Source organism: Macrotis lagotis, chromosome 5 (genome assembly GCF_037893015.1).
Source record: "Macrotis lagotis isolate mMagLag1 chromosome 5, bilby.v1.9.chrom.fasta, whole genome shotgun sequence".
NCBI classification, from domain to species: domain Eukaryota; kingdom Metazoa; phylum Chordata; class Mammalia; order Peramelemorphia; family Peramelidae; genus Macrotis; species Macrotis lagotis.
The window spans coordinates 267,190,101-267,204,584 of record NC_133662.1 but is presented as its reverse complement, the minus strand read 5'-3'; the positions used below and the strand labels follow the sequence as shown (position 1 = coordinate 267,204,584).

Below are 14,484 nucleotides of genomic sequence, written 5' to 3'. Positions count from 1 at the left end.
GGGAGTTAAATCTTGCCACATCGGTGGTAAAGTTCTAAGATCCTAGGTCTAGAGAGGGAGGTCATCCAGCACAGCACTTGACATTGAAAAATGTCAACTTCCTAAAGGAGTCCCTGATTTTCAATCAATGAGGCAATTTGTATTAAGGCCCGACTGTGGGTTTGCTTACCTCAAGCTCTTTGAATCTTACTTGACCTGATTCCTAGCAGGTGATTATTAAAAACTTGTTGAAATAGGTTTGATTGAAGAGACACCTCATACAAAAGAAAGATCCGGGAGGTCAGAGAGTTGGGTCCAAAAGCCAGGTTTGTCATATAATAATGATAATAATAATAATCAGATGAAGAAAGAAGAAGAGAAGTTGAAAACATAGTGCTTTTATAGAGTACTTTTCAGTTTGTAAAGCCTTTTCAGGTTAATTCAGTTGGTCCTCACCATGCCCCTGTGAGGTCGCTGCTGTCCATAGGACCTTAGATAGATCGGTTTCATTCTCAGGGCCTTGGCTTCTTCCATTCTCAAATGAAGGCGTTTGGACTGTGCACCACCCTGCCAGGTCCTTTCCATCTGGGAATCTACGATCCTTTGGCCATACCTAGAGATAGAAATGAAAGATTAAATATCAGAGCAAAATGAGAAAACCCACCCAAGCCGGCAACCCCGGAAATCTCCCTAGGTTCCATCCTTCTGCTGACATGGTAGCAGCTCCACTGGTCCTTGGCTCAGCAACACAAATCCTTCCTGATTTATGTGGTGAGTGATCTTTGGAATTGAAGGGCAGCCCTCCAAAGGGATGTGTGTTGGCAGGTTTTCATCACCAAAGATTTCCATCACCTTCCTTCTCAAGTGAAGACTCCCAGCAGGGAGGAGAGAGGTTGGCTATAAACAGGATCTAGAGTCTGCCTTGGGAAATCAGGTGAAATGTTAGAACCCAAGTATTCTCTTCCATGAAGAGGGAAAGCCATTCATTCACGTATTCATTCAGTATTAAGGACCAGCTGTGGGCTTGAAGCCTTGCTAGACCCTGTGAGTTTAAGACAAAAAAAAATAATTTTTCAGCAAAATAGGAATAGAATAGCTATTTATGTGTATGGATACATGCAAATCTCTACAAACATGCATACTTCAACACATATATCTGAATATGGGGGTATTTTTATATCCTGCAGGAGGTGGCCCTTTGGCTTAATTCAGAGTTTATTTTATGAAGGGTTCCTTTTGTAGATCAAGAATATCATCTGCCTAACTTTGCTGCTAGAAAAACTGTCATTTTGTCCATTTAAATGACACTTTGGCCCTTGCTCAAATGGTACTGATTCGCTTTCCCATCAGATGTTCTCTGGGGGTATGGGCTGCCTTGATGACCTGATGATGAAAATTATCCATTTCTTTTAGTTGGTTGGGCAGTTTTCTCTGACCATGTTAGACAAAACACACACAAGCACACAGACAGATGCAGCATAGACACAGATACACACACACACACACACACACACACAGAAAGCCAATGCAGCTCAAGAACCAGAAAGCCCCTGCCCTTCCCAGTCCTGGCACATCATCTTTCCTAGGAGAAGAGACCTTGGGAAGGTCCATTCCTCCTCTGAGTTATTATTTCATTCTAACCTTCTCTTTAAAAAAAGGAGGACGTAGGCACCCTTAGGGAGAAGCTGAGCTTCAAATGGCCTACTGGAGAGTCCTTTCATAGGACCCAGTGTCTTAAAAGCAATAAGGGATCATTAATAAGAGTTTATTGATTGATCTATTCTTAAGTGTTTCCTCAACTTGTGTCAAAGAGCAGTAAGGGTCAAAAAAGGTCTTTTGTTTTCCTTTGATTTTATACTTATTTATCAAGATGTGACATCACCCAATGGCCAAGAGCATCTGGTCCTGTCACTTATCATCTCAGCTGAGTCATTTAATCTCCCCAGTTTTCATCTTCCTGCTCTGCAAAATGCCTGCATTTTGAAGAACTGTCTGGCCTCTCCAGCCCTAGAGCTGGGGTTCTGGGAAAATCATTTCAATGCCAGTTTGGGGCCAGTTGGGAGCCTCTTAGGGGTGGGAGGCAGAACAAGATGGCAGCTTTTGACCAGCTTTGGATGACCAAGGCCAGGGAGCACCTGGGGTTGGAAGCTGGCAGGTTTTTTCCTGGGTGAAGACGTGCTCTTTGAGAACAGATGGATCTTGGCCGCTGCTTCCAGCCCTCTCCCTATGAGATTCTCAGCACCCTGGCAGCTGCTAGACTCACTTGTGAACTGTGCTCCAGGACATTGGTTTCCAAACTGATGATTTGGATGAAAGGGGGAGGGGAGCGGATAGGGTGGGGGAAGCCTCAGTGCCACTCAGGGATTGGAAAGACCTGCCTTTACATTGCTCCTTTAAGGGGATCTAGTTTCCACTTCTCCTGTGAGCTGCTCCTGGGCCTGGCTATAACCCTGTTATAGAACCTTAAGATCCCTCCCAGGACATCAAGCAATGAACCAGTGCTTACTGATTGCCTGATGCTAGGCCATTGGGATCTACATCCCAGGGGACCCTATGGGCACTGTCCTTCACAGGGAATAGGAACTACGTAAGAGTCTTGGCTTTGAAATCCTGGGGACTTCAGCCCTGAGGCTCCCTATGTGTCCCAAATCTACCTGCCCCTGCCCCACGTGCCTCCCTCCTGGCTCTCTTTTATAGTCCTGAGGTAAAGAAAAGGGAACCTGTGGTGATGCGGGGAGGTGTGGCTCACACCTGCACCTGAGCTGAGCTAAGCCTTATGGGAAGCTGTGGTTGAAGAGGCAGAGGAGGTGCCTTAGGGGAGGCCAGGCTGCCCAAACATGGACCATTGGAGGGGGAGTCTTGGCCAGAGAGACTAGGGACAGCTTGGGAAGGGCTTGGCAATCCTGGCAGTAGGGAGTCCCTGGAGTCTTGAGCTGGGGAGTGTCCTGGTCAGACCTTGGCTCTTAGGGGCATTGATTTGGGAACTGAATAGAGATAAGAAGAGTGACATTGAGGGTAGTTGTATAGACCCTGCCAGAGGCAAGGGAGGGAGGGTGGGTGGGTGGAGAGAGCTGGGGTGCCCTCCCCCCTCCCTCCCCCCCTTTCCTAGAGGGTGCTGGGTGCTGGGTGTGAGAGGAAGGGAGTCCTTGGCTGGCCATGCCTTGGCGCACCCCCTGTCTCTGGGCAATGGGGAGAGGCTACTCCTGGGTCTTCTGGGGGGGGGGGGGCGGGGGCTGAAGTGTGGACTCAGGATCCCTGAGTGCTAGAAAGGTTCTGGGTCTTGTAAGGGGGGGGTGGAGGGGGGGGATGGATTTGCTTAATCCTAGCCCACATTAATTTTGTGGCTGGAGGGAAAGCCTGGACTTAGGGAGAGTGGAATGGGCTGGTGAGGCAGCTCACCTGCCTGCGGAGGGATGAAGGAGGGGATGGGCAAGGCTCTGGAGATGACGGGGCGGGGGGGGGGGGGGGTGGGGTCAGGTAAACAATTTTAGCATCAGTTTTTAAAATCAATCAAGTATGTAGAGATTTGAGGTTCCAAAGGGGAACAAAAAGGGCACCAGATTAGGGTCCTGACCCATTTCTGGGCCTCAGCTTCCTCCCTGGGGAAATGTTAGAGAGGATAAGAGTGGAGAAGATGATGGTGGACTGACTCCCATATCTTTGCCAGGGAAAACTCACACGGGACCCTGAAGAGTTGGAACACCACCATGGTCCGTGCGATGGACCCTACCTGATCTGAGTATTTAGAGCCCTCCTGAGTCTGGGGTCTGCTGCAGGACTTCATCCCCTCCGGGCCTCAGTTTCTCAGAAACACATTTTCCTTGTACACTTTAGGGTTTGGACTCTCAGGTTCCTTCTAGGTGGAAATGAGTGATTGCTGAAGCCTTGGTAGTTTCTGCTGTACTCAAGGCTTGTGTTTCTTGCTCAGAAAAACATCCCTGAGGTCAATGGATGGAGGAGATAGAACTCTGGCTTTGGAAGGAGAGGCCCGGAATGGGATTTTGAGTCTGCCATGCAGCACCCGTGGGACGGGGGCCAGGCTGCTCCCCCTGTAAAACGGGGAGTGGGCTGGCATTTTCCCTGTGGCTCCCGAGTTATTCATTCTCCCTGGGCTGTCACTGGATCTGCTGCCCTCCCTAGCAACTCCTTTTTACAGAGGAAGACACGGAGGCTCCTGACCCCGAGCCTTGCCCAGGGTCACCCCCAGGTGGGCAAGCTGGAACGCGCCCCTGCCCTGCAAGCCGGCTTCCTTCTTTCGTCAGGAAAGTTCTGCGTTTGGGTCATTTCTTATTTTTAAATAATCTCTTCTGGACCCCCTCGGGAGAGGCGTGTGGCACGGGTGTCCTGGGGGGCCGCTGCCATGTCAGGGAGGGAGCGGTGTTTGGGGTCTCCCATTCTTGGGCGTCTGGTGCCTAGATGGCCCCTTATTTTTAAGCTTCATGCAGAGTTGGAAAGAAGCAGAAAAACAGCTTCCAGGGATTGTAACAAGGGAGCCTGCCTGCTCCGGTTGGCAGGGGGGCCGGGGGGGTCCTGAAGGCTCTGGCCCCAATGCAGGACGGCCCAGAGCAGGGGGGGGCGTCTTGTGCAGTCCAGCGGCAGGAGGCCCGGCCGGCCCCCGGGGAGAGGCTCACCCACCACACTGTCCCCCACCCCCAGCCCCCAGGAGGAGTGGCGGGGCTGCCCCCCTCCGAGAGGCCCAGGACCAAGGATGCCTGACCCCAGGCCCGGCTGGGTGAAGTCGGGGACCTGCTGCGGGGCGAGGCTCTGGGGGCCGCCCGCCCCCCCTTATTGGTTGATGGGCGGATTACAGGGCAGAGTGCCCGAGGTCGCACTTGAACTCGGCTCCTCCCGCCCCCAGGGCCGGGCTCTCCGCGGCGCCCCCTGGCGCCCCCTCTGCTTCCCATCCGCTTCCTCCGCGGTCGGGGCTCGGCCCGGCTGTCCGGCCCCCTCTCCGCTGTCTCCCCTGAACCTGGGGCCGGCCCCCGCCCCGCCCCCCGGCTCCGGTCCCGCAGCCCCTGCGGGGATCCAGGCCGGCGCTTCCGAGCCCCCCCCCCCCCGCCGGGGCCCCGCCCCCGCCCCGCCCCCCATGCCCGAGGGGGCGGCGCCTCCGGCCTGCAGCGGGCCAGGGCGGCCCGGGGGCGAACAATGAGGCGGCCGCCCGGGGGCCCCGCAGCGCCCGGTGCCCGCGCGGCCCCGGCACAGGCGGCAGCGGCGGAGGCGGCCCCGGCCGCGGCCTGAGCAGCGCCCCCCGCCCCGCGCCGGCGGCAGCGGAGGAGGAGGAGGCGGCGGCGGCGGCGGCGGCAGAGGCGGCCCCGGCCCGGCCCGGCCCGGCCCCGGCTCCGCAGGGCGCGGCGGCTCCTCCGCGGCATGGGCGCCCCGGGCCCGGGCGCGCTGCGGCACTAGCCCCCCGGCCCGGCCGCCATGCGGGCCCCCTAGGGGGCGGGGGCCGCCATGTACCTGCTGGAGGGCGGCGGCGGCAGCAGCCCGGAGCCGGGCGCGGCGCGGCGGGGGCCGGCCCCGCGCAGGACGGTCTACCGCATCTCCGTGACCATGGTGAAGCGGGAGCCGCTGCGGCCGCCGCCCCCCGCGCCCGGCCCGCCGCGGGGGGACCCGCCGCAGGAGGAGCGGGGGGCCGAGGGGGCGGAGGAGGGCGGCGGCGGCCCCCGCGCCTTCCGCACCCGCAGCGCCGGCCACTTGGAGCGGGGCCGCCCGCGCGCGCCGTCGGGGGCCGGCCCGGGGCCCCCGCGCCGCAGCCGCAGCGCCCCGCACGGGCCGCCCGCCGCCGAGCCGCGGGGCGCCCCCCGGGCGCGGCGCCCCCGCAGCTGGGCCGCCGAGGGGGGCGCCGCCGAGCCGCGGGGCCCCCCGGCGCCGGGGCCCGGGCCCGAGCCGGAGCGCGGGCCCCGCGGCCGGGCCAAGCACCGCACGCTGGACAACAGCGACCTGCAGCGGCCGCGGCGCGGCCCCGGGGCCCGGGGCCCCGCCGCCCCCGAGCGCCGCCTGCGCCGCTTCTTCAGCGGCATCTTCGCCCGCAGGGACCCCGGGCCCGACGCCCGCGCCCCGCGCGCCGCGCCCCCCCGGGCCCGGGCCCGCGGCGCCCCCGCCTCGCCGGCCGCCCCGGACGCGCGCTCCAGCAGCGAGAGCCTCGGCGGGTCCCCGCGCCAAGGTCAGCGGGGCCCGAGGGGGGCGGGGGGCCGGGGGGGGCGCGCCTCTTAGACCGCAGCACCCCCCTCTCCAGGCGGCCTTCGCACCTGCCTGGGGCGCAGGACGCCCCGAGGCCCGGGGGAAGCAGCCGCCGCACCCCCTCTCTGCGTCCTGGGGGGCAGTGGCCTTGGGACCCCCTCCGCGCTTACAGGGAGGCAGCCAGGGCAGCCAAGGTGGCAGTGGGGGAGCCGGGGACCCCAGCCCCTCTGCCCACTCTGCCCACCCTGCCCCCTGGCCCTCAGCACTGGACCCAGTGGCCTTCCCTATAAGAGCAAAGCTTGGCCTGGACCTGTGCCCCCCCCCCCCCACACACACCCCCAGAGGGAAGGGGAGAGGCGGGACCCTGCCGCAGGTAGTTAGGAGTCCAGCCGCGCTGGGCCACACCGGGACTCCGTTCCACAGATAAGTCAAGGCTTGTTCCTGTGGCCATTGTGCTTTAGTTTTTTGGGGGGGGGTTCCATTTATATTGTGCCTTAAGGTTGGCCTAGGGGCCTGATCCTAGAGCTGGAAGTAAGAGAGAGATCTCAGTGGAGTCCAGCCCCCCCCCCCCCCCTTACTAAGAGAGAAACTGAGACAGGAAGCCCTGGGTTTGAATCCCCATGATGACCTTGGCTAAAATAGATTGACCTCTCTGTGCCTCTGTTTCCTGCTCTGTAAAAGGGCAGAGGTGGACACGCTGAAGGAGAAGGAAGAGTTTCCAGGCCCACCCGTGGGTCATTTTCTAGACTGGAGGCATTCTCTGACTCATAATAACCCAGGCCCCTCCTACCTTTCCCATCTTCTTGCCCCTCCAGCTCTTTGATCCAGCCCCTTGGCTGTCCCACCACCCCCTTCTGAGCATCTTCTCTGGCCTCCCCCTTGCCTGGACAGCTCTGCCTCCTGGCTTCCTGGGAGTCCCAACTGAAATCCCACTTCCATAGGAAGCCTTTCCCAACTCTCTGCGTTGCAGGGCCTTCCGGCTCAATTTGTGCCATATAGAATTTGTATGTGTTTTGTGGTCCTTCCCAAGACTGTGAGCTCTTGGAGAGCGGAAGTGGCCTTCCCTCCTCTTGCAGCCCCAACACTTGGCACACAGTAGGCAGCTAATAATGTGTGTTGAGTGACAGAGAACATACAGCAGCCAGTCTTCCAGGCTCTCTTATGGAGCTACTTTGTCAGGTTCTGAACGAGCAAAGACAAATATCAGACTGTTTCTCTTCCCCAGGAGTTTATCCTTTCTGGGAAGACCTCTCCCAAGAGTACCAGGTGGTTTTGTGGGGGAGGGCAATCAGGAGAGGCTTCCTAGAGAAGAGGGGGTTGAACTGTAGGGAGTTGGTGTCGGAGGTAGGCGTGAAGTGCCAGTACGTTCTAGGCGTGGAGGAGAGCCGCTACAAAGGTCCAGAGATGGGAGATGGGGGAACGGTATGTTTGGCTGACCAGATTGGTAGGAAGGTTGCAAAGGCTGATTGATGATGGCCAGGTTCTGCACGAGCATTCTTTAGTGGAACTGAGGCAGGTGTCCCCATCTTTCTCCCCCTTGCTGAAGGGAAAAAACCAAAGCAAACCCCACTATCGGTTGTGTTTCAGATTGGCCTAGTCAGCTCGGCATTGGCGGCTTTGTTTTCCCCAAACAATGAATTTGTACCAAGCTACACCTACTGCCTCCATCATCTTTTGCACACTCCAATCACTGGCTCCTAGTTCTAGCTCTCTTTCATTGGGCTTTTGCATCTTGCTAATCATAGACCTAAGAGGAAAACAGTAATTAACTGTTCAGTCTCTAGACAAGTGCCTTTCAGAGAGGTAAGCCAAGGAAAGCCCAGGCAATTACTTAGAATAAAAACATCCTGGGGTGGGTGGGACCTGTTGCTGCAAGTTAAAAGCTCCTGGGCCTTGGGCCTTCCTCCTTTCTGGGGGTGGGGGGGTTATTGATCCCCTGACTTGGGAATGGCCTACATGGGGTTCAGTTGGGGAATTCCTCCTTTGCTCCCTCCAACCCTGAGCTTGAGGTTTTGATGAGGGGTGGGGACTTTCAGATCTGATAAACTCAGCCAGGAATGACATTTATCTGAGGCCTTACAAGCCTGGTCTGAATTATTGAAGAGCACTGAATGTTAATAAAATAGGAGAAAGGTCCAGGGGCAAAAAAAAATCCAGCTAGGACCCCGAGCCTGTCTGCGTTAGGAAGCTTCCATAATTACCACAGAGCAGACAAGGATTTTCCTTTCATTGAGAAACCTAGAATGTTCTGGATTCTCAGCTTTCCTTCCTTTGGAACATCTATCCGTGATCACAGAGATCTTGGGCCTAGGCCCCTAGAATTGGAAGGAACCCTAAAGATTGTGTGGTTCAGCTCTTATTTCCCTGAGGCCCAGGGTGGTTGGGAGTCAGTGGTACAGTAGAAAGACTCTCCATCTGCCAGTCCTCACCCTGGGATCAAATCTTACCTTTGGTGCTTATTACCTGAGTGACCTTGAGCAAGCAATTTAGCCCACCTGGGCCTCAGTTTCATCCTCTGTAAATGAAGGTTTTGGACTGTTTGCCTTCCTCTAAGGTTGAGTCACTCCTCAGTGTACCACATCACCTTCTTTGGCCTTGCTCTATAACCTTCTTGCTGTCTTTTTCTGTTTCTCACCACTATCTCTCTTCCCCCATACACACTCATACATTGAGTTTTAGGAGAGGTTTAACATGGAACGTATTGGGATTTTGAACTAGTTTTTCTGGTGTTAAGATTCATAATGGATCTGCTGTACATTCTCCCATTGTAGGCGTGTGTAATAATACCCTGACATATAAATCTTAGATCTTCTGTCTGTAGTGCAAAAGTGGTATGTGGTAAGGAAGGATGCCAGCCCTCTTTGTATTTCTTGGCCCTTGCAAAGTCAAATCTTGATCTTTGTGGGCTATTTTAAGAGCTGACTTTTTAGCTTTGAGTAAGTGCATTAAATTTCCAAGAAATTAAAGATGAATTGTAATAGGATCCCAGCAAGACAAAAAAACTAACCTTCCTTCCTTCCTTCCTTTCTCATGGTAGAAAAATAGCTTTCTCATTGCTCCAGCAAGCTGTCTGAACCTAGTGATGGGGGGACAAATTATTAGTCAACAGATGTTTTATGGAGCATCTACTTACCACAGACCAGACCCATATTATGGACCTACTGTATTCAAGGAAAAATTCTGGCAGCTGTTATTAAGCTAATTCACTGAGCATCTTGATGTGAAGGTTTGGAATCAGTATGCTCTATGAGACAGAGGTTTGCTATTTGCCTAATTTAGAAAGAAGATTGTTGAGCTAGATAGTAATTGAAAGCAAAACATTGAGATGTGATTTCTTAAATTTACTCTGTGGAGTAGCCATCATCCTAGAGAATGGTTTTGTTATGGTGTTTGACCTTACTACTCCGGCCGGGGTTTGATTATAGGAACTTAGAAAAGACTTGGTGGATTGATCACAGACCCTTCTATGGTGCTTTCCTTATGCCAGCCTGGTGGGAGGGTATATGACTCTCCACATTTTTTCAGATGAAGTTAATTGAAGCTCCAAGGAGCAGGGTGGGATTGTAGACTGAGCACTGATTTGGAGCCAAATGACCCATGTTTCAGTTTTGACTCTAGCCCTTCCTCCTTTCCCCTCTCCCCCATCCTTGGTTACTATATCACTTGGACTAAAGGTATTTCTGCCTGATCAGGACTGGCTCATCCCTAAGGTCCACCTTATGAGGTGACTTGCTCAGGGTCACACAGGGACTTAGGGGCATTCCAAGGTTTTCAATCCAACTTTAAACTCCAACTTCTTCCCATTATATCTTGTATACATTGGTGAAAGTCTAGTTGATTTTTGGCTTAGTCCCAAATATACTCCAAGGCCTAAGTGCTCATGTTTCCCTTGGGCTCAAAGACTTTCAAAGCATTTTACTCTCTATATTATGATATTTGAACTTCCCAATGGCCCAGTGAGGTGGCCCCAGTGCTGTGGAGGAGGAAGTAGATTCCGAGTCTTATGATTTCAAGTCCAATACTCCAACCAGGACACTATCCTGCCTCCCTTCCCTGATGATGATCTAAGGGCTATTAACCATTAGGCAATATTGTCACATTTTTTAATGTTATTTAAAAAGTTCCATGAATGTGTGTTTGGTTGCATGAGAAACAAAGGATGGGGGGGGAGAGAGAAAGGGATGGAGAATTTGAATCCTATGAATATTTATGCATATATAGGCCTTAAAAGGCCCTTTATGCTATTAAAGACTTTTGGAAACCCTGAAGAGAGAGATATTGGATCCTATGACTATGCCTTTAGAGAGAAAGACATTGTATCCTATCATTAGCTATCCCTGTAGGGAGCTGGAAGAGGACTGAGATGCCATCTAGTTTGCCCTTATTTTACAGAGGAAGAAACAGACCAGGAGAGAATCCAGTGGTTCCCCTTCTTTAGGCCTCAGTGGCCTCAAGTGTAGAAAGAGGTGAAGGCCTCTTCTGCTTCCCAGTCCTATGATTTTGTGATTTCACCTTCCTGGGTCTCCTTGGGGAAGTTGGAATTCTAGGGCCCTGCATCCCCAAAAGGCTCTAGGACTCATTTAGTGTGAGTTAGATCACTAATGGATAGTTCCTCTTCCCTAGCTTGGGTGACCTGTAAAGACACCAGGTAAGATTTCTCCAGAGATCAGTAGGTAGAGGTGCCATAAGAGGCCCTTGCTGGGAGGACCTTTACAGAGCAGTGTAGATTTTGTAGCCAGTGCAACCCACCCTCTCCACAGCCCAGCGATTGGTCAAAAAAATGATTCCTTAATGGTAGTAACTCAGTGGTAGCTTTTATTTTAATGAGGTAGTTCACAATCTCTTTCTCTTCCCTCTCCTTCCCTTCTCTCCCTCCCCTTCCCCCCTTTTTTTACTCCTTTCTCTTTTCCTCTTCTTCCTCCTTCTGTATCTTCTTTTTTTCTTCCCCCTCCCTCTTTCTTCCTCTCCCCCCCCCCCCATTGCCTGCCTTCTCTTTCCTGTCTATCCCTCTCATCTCTCCTTCCCTCGCCATGGGCAAAGCAGAGAGGTGAAGGATACAGAATTCTTTGGTCACCATAGATAGCATTAGTAGTTTTTCTAGGTGAAAGTGTGATAAGTGTCTGCATTTATGTATATCAAGAAAAATGCATATACAGCTTCCTATATATCCATATCCATATCCACTTTCTCTGTCTCTGGGCATCCCCCTTGAGGGAGGCACTTGGGTCATGACTTCTTTGAGCTATTCTCTAACTGACTCAGAATCCCACTCTGAAGGGCAGTCAGGCATGCCTTCTTTGGAGGCTTTAAAGGGGATTCCTAGAGATGAAAGCATCATGGTGATAGACTCCCTCTGGCAGAGTCCCTCTTCTCAGAGGTTCTATCCATCCTTGCCAATGAGCCCAGAAAATTGAAATGTCCAAAGGAATTGGCTTCACTTTGTCATTCCCAAAGAGCAGTCAGTCACTGGTTGGGCGCCATTTGGAGAGTAAGAGTCTTGGGAGGTCAGGATTCTATGTTATACCAGGGGAAGAGAAGGCTTTTCCCCTCTCTTCATGTCTGTTGGATATTTCTCTGAAATGTAATCAAGGAAAACAAAGTTAGGAAGTGTCCACCATGGGCCGGGCTCTGGGGATATTCCAAGAAAGATAACAACTCTTACCCTCCAGGAGCTTCCATTTATAAGAGAAGGAAGAATGATGGGAAGTTCATATATCGCTAGTTCATCGATTTAAATCAGAGTTCCTATTCTTTGGGTCCTCCCCTACCCACAGCCCACCCCTAGCAGTCTGGAGAAGTTGCCAGAGCTCTTCTCACAGTCATGTTTTTATATGCATTAAAAACATACTGAAAATGATAAAGTGTGTGTGTGTGTGTGTAACTTTTGGAGCCCAGGTTAGAATCCAAGATTTAGAGATAGAACGATGGTCAGAGCTTTTAGAAAGCTGAGTGGTTTAGTGATGAGTTGATAGACACACAGAAAGGAAGTGTCAGAGTTTTGATTTGAATCCAATCCCACCCTCCATTTTAAAGATAAGAAACTGAGACTCCATAAGGCTACTAATATTTAATAATCGGTTAGTGATTTGCCTGGGGCCATGCCATTATGAAGGGCAGAGCCAGGATGCTACTGGGCTGTGCTGCTGCTTTCCCCTCCTTTGGGTGGCTCTAGGTGCTGACTAAAGATAATCTTTTTCTTGTGATAGGACGGGCTTTGAAATTGTTACTAAAAAAAAAATCAGTGGTAACAATTTATATAAGGACCACAGCTGTCTTAATAGATGTTTCCATGATGGAAACCCAGTGGACAAAGAAACACTCGTTCTCCCAGTGAAGTCACCAAGTACACCAGGTGGGGGAGGGGGAGAAAGAAGGCAATCTCTTGTGTATTGGGCCAGCTCTGGGTAGGAGCTGAAGGGGATAGCAGCTGAGTTCATATATCCAGATTACAAAGAACTGAGGAGGTATTAAGGTCACTGAATGAGAGAAAAGAGGAGGGATTAATGTCCTGGTATCAGTGGAAGGACCAGATGCTTAGAATGGGGACTCCCCCCCTCCCCTTTTTACATTTAGAGGAGATCAAACTCAAATTCACCATGAGCATTCTACTTTATTTGGCTGGTGCCAGTGACCCAGAAGCCTAGGTTTTGTGGATTTTAAAAATATGAGACAATCATATTTCCCTCCCCCAACCTTCTCTGGGTGTATTTACTCCTGTGAAAACAAAAGGAGGTCAGGTGGATATGCCTATTTGTGGATTTCTCTGTTTTTGGAACAGAGGGATGAACAGAATCATAACATTTTGGGGTTGGAAGGTATCTCCTCCAACTTTGCTGGATTTCTCAGAATCCCTGAGCCTTTATGGTGTTTACTTTCAAGTCAGTAAGCCTTTATTAAACCACTCTGTGTGTGTGTGTGTGTGTGTGTGTGTGTGTGTGTGTGTGTGTGTGTGTAACTATACAAGATGCTGGGACTACAGCACAGACAAATAGATTACTTAGAATTATCTAGTCCTTGACAAATTTGTGATTATTGGTGAATGCAAAATAACTTTAAGAGCGAGAAATCAATAAAGATGGGGAAGGTTGGGTCAGGAAGTGTGGCAGCTGAGAGTTTGGAATTCTGAGTGGGAGATGGAGAATCAGTTCCAAGCAGACTTGGGAGAATGATCTCTGCCAATACTTGGAGGCTGGAGATGATGATGATGATGATGATGATTGTGTTTGGCTAGTAGGCCAGTGTTCCTGGAAAGAGGAGGAGGGGAATAAAGTGCAGTGATCCTGGAGAGCTCAGAGGGGCCGGCCTTTCAAGGTGACTATAGCCAACAAACCTCATATCCTAGCACATCTTGAGAATTAGCGGCTTATCAGAAAATACAGAGGTTAGAAGCCATTCCTGGGCCGAAGCCTGGGAACACATTTTGGTCACTCCTTCTGTGTCGGCCTATCTTCTGGCCTTGTCTAGAGATTAAAAAAGAAGATAAAAATAATATTCAAGATATTGGTTCTTTTGGTTTGAAAAAAAGCAAGAGATCCCAAAGTATTGCTAGAGTTTGAATTTGTGGATTATTTCCAATTATTTGCCACAAGAGTTTTCAAGTAAGGACAGTTCTGAGGCAGAAAAAAATAAAAAAAAAGCTCTTGGGAACTCAGGTTTTGGCAGCTCTCAAAGGAGGCTGTTTCTGGTAAATATGGAGGATTTCTTCCTCTTCTGAGCTGACAATCTTTGGGGACAAGTAAGGGTGACATTCCCTCATCTGGGTTTTCATTCATTGGAGCCCCAGCCCTGAAAGGGTCCAGTGTTGGCTCTTCCATTCATCCCACAAGGATTTATTAAGTCTTTGCAGCTGCCATCTCCACCAGTGGCTGCTGTGGGGATGGGGGTGGGGGGCCCTGGAGCCTAGTGCCCAGAGGTAGGATCCCCAGACTGGGAGGGGTTTTACAAACACCCTTAGAAGGGCAGCCTTGCCTCCCTGGAATGACACTGTTTTAGCTGATGGTCATTGACTTATTTACCTGGTTTCTTCTTCTGTTTGACAACCAATAAATGCTATTTAAAAATAATTCCTGTGTGAGATAGGAAACCATCTTAGGTACGTGGAACCTGGACAACTTTCCATGGCTTTGTATCTCACTGTTCTAGGTGTGTCTAGTTATTTGGAGGGAAGACTCGGCTGGGGTGGGTTGGTAGCAGGAGAGCTGAGGTCTAGTGTGGATTTTTCCCCCTCATCAGAGTGGCATGCTTGAGGGGCATTAGAGCTGGGCCAATAGTACTTTTTTTTTAGGTTTGTTTTTTTTTTTTTGCAAGGCAAATGGGGTTAAGTGG

General features: G+C 51.8%; 1 protein-coding gene across 9 annotated transcripts in view; it reads left to right on the top strand.

Annotated features, from left to right (window-relative positions):
- AGAP1 (ArfGAP with GTPase domain, ankyrin repeat and PH domain 1) overlaps window positions 1-14,484 on the top strand; it is a 647,020-nt gene that overhangs the window by 207,152 nt on the left and 425,384 nt on the right. Inside the window, exon 1 of one of the 9 annotated variants that reach the window (XM_074189814.1) lies at window positions 6,099-6,142. The exons of 7 other annotated variants lie outside the window; for them this stretch is intronic. The gene's annotated coding sequence lies outside the window, so the exon portion shown is untranslated. Of the gene's footprint in view, window positions 1-6,098; window positions 6,143-14,484 lie in introns of those variants that run through there. One more of the 9 variants, XM_074189813.1, reaches the window with a different exon arrangement.